The sequence below is a fragment of the Schistocerca cancellata genome, chromosome 4, assembly GCF_023864275.1.
Source record: "Schistocerca cancellata isolate TAMUIC-IGC-003103 chromosome 4, iqSchCanc2.1, whole genome shotgun sequence".
Classification (NCBI taxonomy): Eukaryota; Metazoa; Arthropoda; class Insecta; order Orthoptera; family Acrididae; genus Schistocerca; species Schistocerca cancellata.
The window spans coordinates 856,590,600-856,599,312 of NC_064629.1; the positions used below are offsets into that span (position 1 = coordinate 856,590,600).

General features: G+C 44.3%; 1 pseudogene; it reads right to left on the reverse strand.

The window, feature by feature from the left end:
• Positions 1-231: 231 nt before the first annotated feature.
• Positions 232-349, reverse strand: LOC126185947 (5S ribosomal RNA; annotated as a pseudogene).
• Positions 350-8,713: the final 8,364 nt, after the last annotated feature.

Consider the following 8,713-nt stretch of genomic DNA (forward strand, 5'->3'; position numbering starts at 1 on the left):
TCGTTCCCCAGAGCCCATGATATGTTGGAAGCACTCCGTCGTCAGGCCACTAGTGGCCTACCGGGACCATCCGACCGCTGTGTCATCCTCTGTGGAGGATGCGGATAAGAGGAGCGTGGGGTCAGCACACCGCTCTCCCGGTCGTTATGATGGTATTCTTGACCGAAGCCGCTACTGTTCGGTCGAGCAGCTCCTCAATTGACATCACGAGGCTGAGTGCACCCCGAAAAACGGCAACAGCGCATGGCGGCCAGGACGGTCACCCATCCAAGTGTCGACCATGCCCGACAGCGCTTAACTTCGGTGATCTCACGGGAACCGGTGTAACCACTGCGGCAAGGCCGTTGCCGATATGTTGGAAGCCAACAGCTATTTCACTTACGAAGATAATGTTTGAAAAACGAAAACAGCGCAAAAGTAGTTGTCGAAGGGAGAAAAGGAATGAATCAGTTGTAGCGGAAACACTTTGGTTCAAATGGTTCAAATGGCTCTGAGCACTATGGGACTCAACTGCTGTGGTCATAAGTCCCCTAGAACTTAGAACTACTTAAACCTAACTAACCTAAGGACAGCACACAACACCCAGCCATCACGAGGCAGAGAAAATCCCTGACCCCGCCGGGAATCGAACCCGGGAACCCGGGCGTGGGAAGCGAGAACGGTACCGCACGACCACGAGATGCGGGCGGAAACACTTTGCTACGACGAAAACACAATATTCTCTTTGTTAGGATACATACTTGCGTTGCCACGAGCGACTACATACGTCAATAGTAGTAATCACAAATAGGACATTGAAGCTTTAGTGACACCTGTTTCTTGACTATGAAAAAGAAGTGCACCAGCAACCATTCCTCCACTCTTAGACGATAACAAGTGCGAATCGTCAAATTGCGATCGAAACTGAAAAACAACTGACGCTTCGTCTGTGCGCCGACTTGCGCAGTAGTACGAGGGGCGTTCAGTAAGTAATGCACTAGAAGCACGTTGGTTTTATCAGGATTCCAATACGCTATGTTACTCTACTCTGTTTTGGCTACAATATCCTCTTTCTATCTTTTTATCTTCGCTACTGCCTTTATCCCGCATTGCGCAGGGTCTGCAGGGTTAAGTACAGAAATGGCATGGTTAATTTTAAGGGGTGGCCGGATGCCCTTCCTGCCATCACCCCATAGCCCCCTGGACGGAAGTAGTGTACCACAGTTGTCTGCGACTAGTGTAAATCGTGAAATAGTGTGAATGTGTTTCAAATGTCTGCGAGTCGTGTAACTGAGGCGAGACGTGGGGACCAGCCCGGTATTCACCTAGGAGGATGTGGAAAACCGCCCAAAAACCACATCCAGGCTGGCCGGCACGCCGACCGTCGTCGTTAATCTGCCGGGCGGATTCGATCCGGGGCCGGCGCGCCTACCCGAGTCCAGGAAGCAGCGCGTTAGCGCTCTCGGCTACCCTGGCGGGTTACTTTGACTACAATATCCTCTATTTCAACATAATCTCCGTTCAGTGCGACTGCCTTACGTCACCTTACTTGGAGAGCTTGTATGCTGGCCTTGTACCACTCTACTAATCGACGTCGGAACCAACGTCTTGCTGCATCGCCATCATCCACTTACTGCTTCCCGGAGAGTGCATCCTTCACTGGCTCAAACAGATGGAAGTCAGAACGTGAGAGACCAGACCTGTAGGGTGGATGAGGAAGGACAGTCCAATGAAGTTCTGTGAGCTCCTCTCGGGTGCACATACTTGTGTAAGCCCTTGCATTGTCCTGGAGAATTTCGTTTGCATTTTTGTTGCAACGAATACGCTGAGGTCGTTTCTTCAGCTTCCTGGGAGTAGCACAGTACACTTCAGCGTTGGTCGTTGCACCATGAGGAAGGGCATCAAACCGGATAACCGCTTCTGAGTCCCAGAAGGCCGTCGCCTTTTACCAGCTGAAGGTACGGCTTTGTATTTTTTCTTCCTAGGGGAGGTTTCATTGCCTGTGACGATGTTCGACAAAAAATTGTCGCGATCAGCCTCGTGAGACGCAGATGGCCCTTCGTTGTTCTGTATGGTCTCCTGTTAGGCGGCGAGGAACACAGCCGGAACACACCTTTGAGTATCCCAGCTGATGGACGAGTGTGTCAGTGCTACCACCAGTTATCCAATGTCAAGTGGAACATCGAGGTGTTTGATTGTGATCCGTCGATCACCTCGAATGAGAGTTTCCGCACGTTCCAACATTGTAGAGTCACAGCTGTGTGTGACCGGCGGCGCGCGGGAGACAGGACAGGTTTGGGCGGCGTTGCTGTGATGATGGCAGACGCCTCGCCTCACGACTCACCGAGCTTTTGTTCACTGTCAGGTCTCGTAGACATTCTGCTGCTGCCTGTGAGTATCCGCGAAAATCTGGTTTTCCGCCAAAAGAAAGTCAACGACAGCTCTTTGCTTGAAAGTCACCTCTGCTACAGACGCTATTTTGAAGGCTAAATATAGCACCACCACCTATCGGAACTTCGTGAGACTATGGAGGCTAAAACGGCGATATTCCACGATGTGTCGCAACAAATTATGCATTTTTTTTCAACTGGAATTGGCTGAGACAAAAAAGTGTTGCATTACTTACTGAACACCCCTCGTAAATATTAACTTGAGCCGGCCGCGGTGGTCTAGCGGTTCTGGCGCTGCATTCCGGAACCGAGGGACTGCTACGGTCGCAGGTTCGAATCCTGCCTTGGGCATGGGTGTGTGTGATGTCCTTAGGTTAGTTAGGTTTAAGTAGTTCTAAGTTCTAGGGGACTTATGACCTAAGATGTTGAGTCCCATAGTGCTCAGAGCCATTTGAACCATTTTTATTAACTTGAGCCACTAGCGAGCAACTGTGTGAATTGGACGTACGTTCCTGTCACAATCCTTCCTCAATTTGATCTACACAGACAGGATCGAAACACTGGGTTTCTCAAGAAAAACTGATTGCACGATTTCCTAGAGAAACTTAAAAATTAAAAAATATAGTTTTTCGTAGGTATAGTGTTTTTCGTAAATTGTCACCCATTTTCCTAAACAATTATGTTGTTACAGATGACGGGAAATTTATTCACAAGTAATTAATGTGCTACGAACTATATTAACTATTAATCAAAGCAAAAAAGTATTACAGTAATAACATTAAAAATGTTTAACCTAAATTTTCGATTGACGTTGTCAGTAACCATATCTGAAAACACTTCAGATATGTTATGAAAGGAAGGTCTTTCTGGCGGTTGCACACGTGTGTTTGGGTGAAGAAATCGTGAAGAAAACTTTTCGCTGTCAAAAGCGTTTTGAACACATTCCCGTAATTATGTTTGTAAACATGATTATTTTAAACTCTTAAAATGCACGGGTGATCAGCAATTATTTAGTAAAAAATTTCTACTCATAATATAGGGTATAAAGTCCATAAAGTAGTCAGCCATTAATTTTAGCAAACAATATTTTTGCCTCGATCCCAGTTATTTTATTTTACAGTCTTCCTTATGACAAGCTTCGGCATCCCCATCATCAGATCAATACTGAAGATACATAAAAATGTTGGTATATCATATGTTGTAAAAATGCACAACTCACTTGTTTTGTTAAAACGATTCATTAGCATCTCCAAGTGATTTTAGGCATAATAAGAGGCCGGAAAAAACTATGCAGAAGGACTGAAACACATGACCATTCACTGTCTCGTGCGATATTCTAAATTACCTAAGAGTAATGGAAAACGTACGAAGCACAAATTACAAGGCCCGGTAAATAAATAACGCCCTAGTTTTTTTTTCTGCCGTTAATACACTTCGTCTGGACTGCTTTTATCCCTGATGTATTATGGCGTCAGTGCAGTAACTGTGGCAGAGCTACAACAAACAACAGTACATAACGAATGTGTATTTAACCAATCAATTGTGACACGGCAGTGTCAGTGTTAAATAGTGGACGTGCAGCTATAATGTATCATTGTTGTTGTGACACATATCGCAATGGAGTTACATCTCTAAATCTAGTTGGTTGGGTGGTTGGTTTGAAAGGGAACAGTACCGCCCGACAATGAAAATAGATACAACATTCTTCGTTATTCTTGTCAGAACAACATATTTTTTGTAATAATATCTCAATTTCACTTAATACACCGAAGCCGGATACCAGTATAGTAAAGAAGGACAATTTATTTAATTGATCACATGTGCACTCCCACAAAATAAATCCCTACATCCAGTTTGGTGAGATCTGTGAAATGAATGAATGTATGGTGGTCTGCTAACCGCTGGTAGTGAATGTGCAATATATGATCATCTTTGAGATGGTCCTTTGGTCACCTTTGGTGGAACCAAAGAGATGAAATTTACCTGAGCTTTGAGCACCTGAAATATGGCTGATAAATACGGTAGCATGGTGCTCCCCCACCTCTTCGGAGGTGCGATATGACCTGAAGAACGGCCATGTTTCAGTACTCTGGCACTGGATCTTGTGTTGGTAAGACCTGTCTTAGGTGTGCTCCGTAAAGACAAAAAGACTGGAGGGAATGGTATGCATGTGAAATACTTAAGAGTAGTTTGGAGTAATTATTTCTCTATTTCAGGATCTTTTGGGGGGGAGAATTAAATGACAGGCAGGTAATATTAAGGGGATCGTAGTAATCTACATCTACATCTACATGACTACTCTGCAATTCACATTTAAGTGCTTGGCAGAGGGTTCATCGAACCACAATCATACTATCTCTCTACCATTCCACTCCCGAACAGCGCGCGGGAAAAACGAACACCTAAACCTTTCTGTTCGAGCTCTGATTTCTCTGATTTTATTTTGATCCTCATTCCTACCTATGTAGGCTGGGCTCAACAAAATATTTTCGCATTCGGAAGAGAAAGTTGGTGACTGAAATATCGTAAATAGATCTCGCCGCGACGAAAAAGTCTTTGCTTTAATGACTTCCATCCCAACTCGCGTATCATATCTGCCACACTCTCTCCCCTATTACGTGATAATACAAAACGAGCTGCCCTTTTTTGCACCCTTTCGATGTCCTCCGTCAATCCCACCTGGTAAGGATCCCACACCGCGCAGCAATATCCTAACAGAGGACGAACGAGTGTAGTGTAAGCTGTCTCTTTAGTGGACTTGTAGCATCTTCTAAGTGTCCTGCCAATGAATCGCAACCTTTGGCTCTCCTTCCCCACAATATTATCCATGTGGTTTTTCCAACTGAAGTTGTTCGTAATTTTAACACCCAGGTACTTAGTTGAATTGACAGCCTTGAGAATTGTACTATTCATCGAGTAATCGAATTTCAACGGATTTTTTTTGGAACTCATGTGGATCACCTCACACTTTTCGTTATTTAGCGTCAACTACCACCTGCCACACCATACAGCAATCTTTTCTAAATCGCTTTGCAACTGACACTGGTCTTCGGATGACCTTACTAGACGGTAAATTACAGCATCATCTGCGAACAACCTAAGAGAACTGCTCAGATTGTCACCCAAGTCATTTATATAGATGAGGAACAGCACAGGCCCCAGGACGCTTCCCTGGGGAACACCTGATATCACTTCAGTTTTAATCGATGATTTGCCGTCTATTACTACGAACTGCGACCTTCCTGACAGGAAATCACGAATCCAGTCGCACAACTGAGACGATACCCCATAGGCCCGCAGCTTGATTAGAAGTCGCTTGCGAGGAACGGTGTCAAAAGCTTTCCGGAAATCTAGAAACACGGAATCAACTTGAGATCCCCTGTCGATAGCGGCCATTACTTCGTGCGAATAAAGAGCTAGCTGCGTTGCACAAGAACGATGTTTTCTGAAACCATGCTGTTTACGTATCAATAGATCGTTCCCTTCGAGGTGATTCATAATGTTTGAATACAGTATATGCTCGGAAGTGACCGACGGTCACAATGAAACCACGTGTAGCAATAAGTTGAAATACTTGCGAGTGCTAGTACTAAGTTGAAATACTTCCGAGTGCTAAAGTTAAGCTGAATTACTGGCGTGTGTACCATAAATTGGAAATATTTTAGAAATGGTGTATGCAGGACTTGAAATTAGAGACGAGCACTTCCACGTGGTGAGTACTGTGCGAGTCCCAATCTGTGTATGAGACAAAGGATAAAGAGAAGTACTCGTCCAAGGTATTAGATGAGGACCCGCGTGTGTGACGAATATGATCTTAATATTACTCTGCGTGTTATGTTTCCGTGTGACGCTAGATTCAAACTCTAATACTCTAAGAGAGAAGCAAGATGAGTCAGCCGTCTATCCAGCAACGCCACTTGGCTTGCATTGCACAGGAAGACGTGCATATATCCTCCAGAGTTCGTAGTAGGAAAGAAAAGTTACGAAGTGGGGCAGTGTCGTGTGAAACTGGGATGAATGCTAATTGAAGTGGGAAAGCTGAAAGCGAAGTGATTCTAACGTTGTGACTATTCTGTGTGATTTATTCTATGTTGCCAGTGTGATGTACTGCATGTAATCAAAGTATGTGTGGTTTGCATGGGAGTGTAGCAAGATAGGTTCAGAGGTAGTGGGTTATGTATGCTCCTTTTGTACCGCTCGGTCTCGAGTAAATTTTCGTGATGATGGATGTGAGAGTCGAAGTGTGAGATATAGCAAAAGATCCAGCATCCTATCCAGAAAGTGCACTGTAACGTTAGATAATTACGAGACCATAAGATAGAGAATCACCAATGTAATGCCATGTCCATTGGGCACTGTTTCTCATGTGTAATTGTCGTATAAAATGTAATGGTGTGTTTAAGTTATCTTTAAATCATAATAGAATTTATCGGAATAAAAAAGATAGTGAAAAGAAAAAGATTGGTGGCCTTGTTCTTCGAATAGTGTGTAGTAAAGATATCCAGAATTTATAATGTGTGCGCCATTCATATTCAGTGCGACGGCCACGTGTTGAACAAAGCCGTTGGGTAAGAAAGAAAAAGTGGTATTGCCAGAGCGTAGTGAGCAATCGTGGAAATTCCTAATAGTCAGATGTGCGTTATCCGTTTCCGTTGCGTAATATTCAAACAGGAGAGTAATTTGTAGCTTAATTGTGGGTACTAGAGCTCATAATCAGTCACTGATGTTTTGCGAGACATAAGAATAAATCCACTCGCTTGGTAGACCACTCATCTTGCAGGCCTGACTGCTTGATGCCACAGTATGAGCAAGGCTTGTGGGTGCCTCTCAGGTTTATTTGAGAGATGGGACCAAACAGCAAGGTCAGTGGTCTATTCGGATTAGGGAAGGAAGTCGGCCGTGCCATTTCAAAGCAACCATCCCGGAATTTGCCTCAAGCGACTTAGGGAAACCATAGAAAACCTGAATCAGGACGGCCGGACGTGGATTTGAACCGTCGTCCTCCCGAATGTGAGTCCAGTGTGCTAACCACTGCGCCACCTCTCTCGGAAATCAATTGTCGATTATGTTCTCCAAAATGTTTTGAAGAAGGAAAAACTGTGTGCAAAGTTTTCCCCGCACACCTTCACTCATAAACAAAAATAACGATGCAAGGACGTCTGCTACGACAGTTATTTTCTGGAAAGAAGCATCATAAGCGAAGGTACTTAGTTTCATCAATAAGAACCTACCACAAAACGATAAAGTGAATAAACTGACATCAAGGGTAAACGCTTTGTCGACATAATTGGCATTCAACATTCAAGCAAACGTGACGCGTGAGTTGAACAACGTCGCAAAGAACGACCTTTCTGGAAGTCAGACATGGTTGTCAGAAAGTTCGGTGCGTTGTACTCAAATGAAGGGAGACTATGTCGAACACCTTAAACATTACAAACACCATTTTAAATTTTTTTCTATTTTCAGCAACCCAGTCTCGAAGCTTTTTGGACTGACATTGTATGTAAGTAAACGTCCTTTCAGGTGCTACAAATCTGATGTTTCTTCGGCAAGTGTGAGAGGTACCAAACAGTAATTACTCGAGATCAAAGAACCACAGCGAACCATGAGAATGGCGTCTATGCAACACATCCGTTGCAAGCAACGTACTTGTAATTGAATTCTTGGTTGAGTAGAAAGAATCCGCGTTCATCACACACCAATGTTTGCGTGCAGTGCATGGTAATGATCTAGTTAAAAGAGGTACTTCTGGGTGGTGGTCAAAGGGAGTTAAATCGATAGGAAGTGCAGTGCCCATGAGCGGTCACGTTCGAGGAGTCCAGTCATAGACAGAGATGATCCGACGAGGTGTTGACATTTTTGTTGGCTGAGAATCAGGGAGCAGTAGACATGGAAGAGGGAACGGGGTGCTCCGTTTTAGGTTATTGCCCCGAGACCTCAATGACTGTACTTATGCCTCTGATAATCCAAGTGACAAGGCCAAAATCGTACTACAAGGATTTGACTAACACTATAGTGAACACACGTTGATGTATTGGCCACCAAACTTGCCTCACTTGAAGTTAATGGACCACACCAAGGAAGCTATATGCCACCAGGTCCACGTCCGCAACCTACCGCCCTATAGGACCCGGGTCACCTGTGCGTAGACATATGGTGCTACATGCCTGTGGAAAATTGTCAATACATGGCATACACTACTGTATTACTTTACAATGTTAGACAAACACACTAATAAGAAGATGGTCGTAAAGTTTTGGCACACGAGTGTACGTAGTGTAGCACCACCACTAATTTTTGGCGCTGCTGAATAAAATAAAAACGCTGCCAGAGCTTTTGCAAGA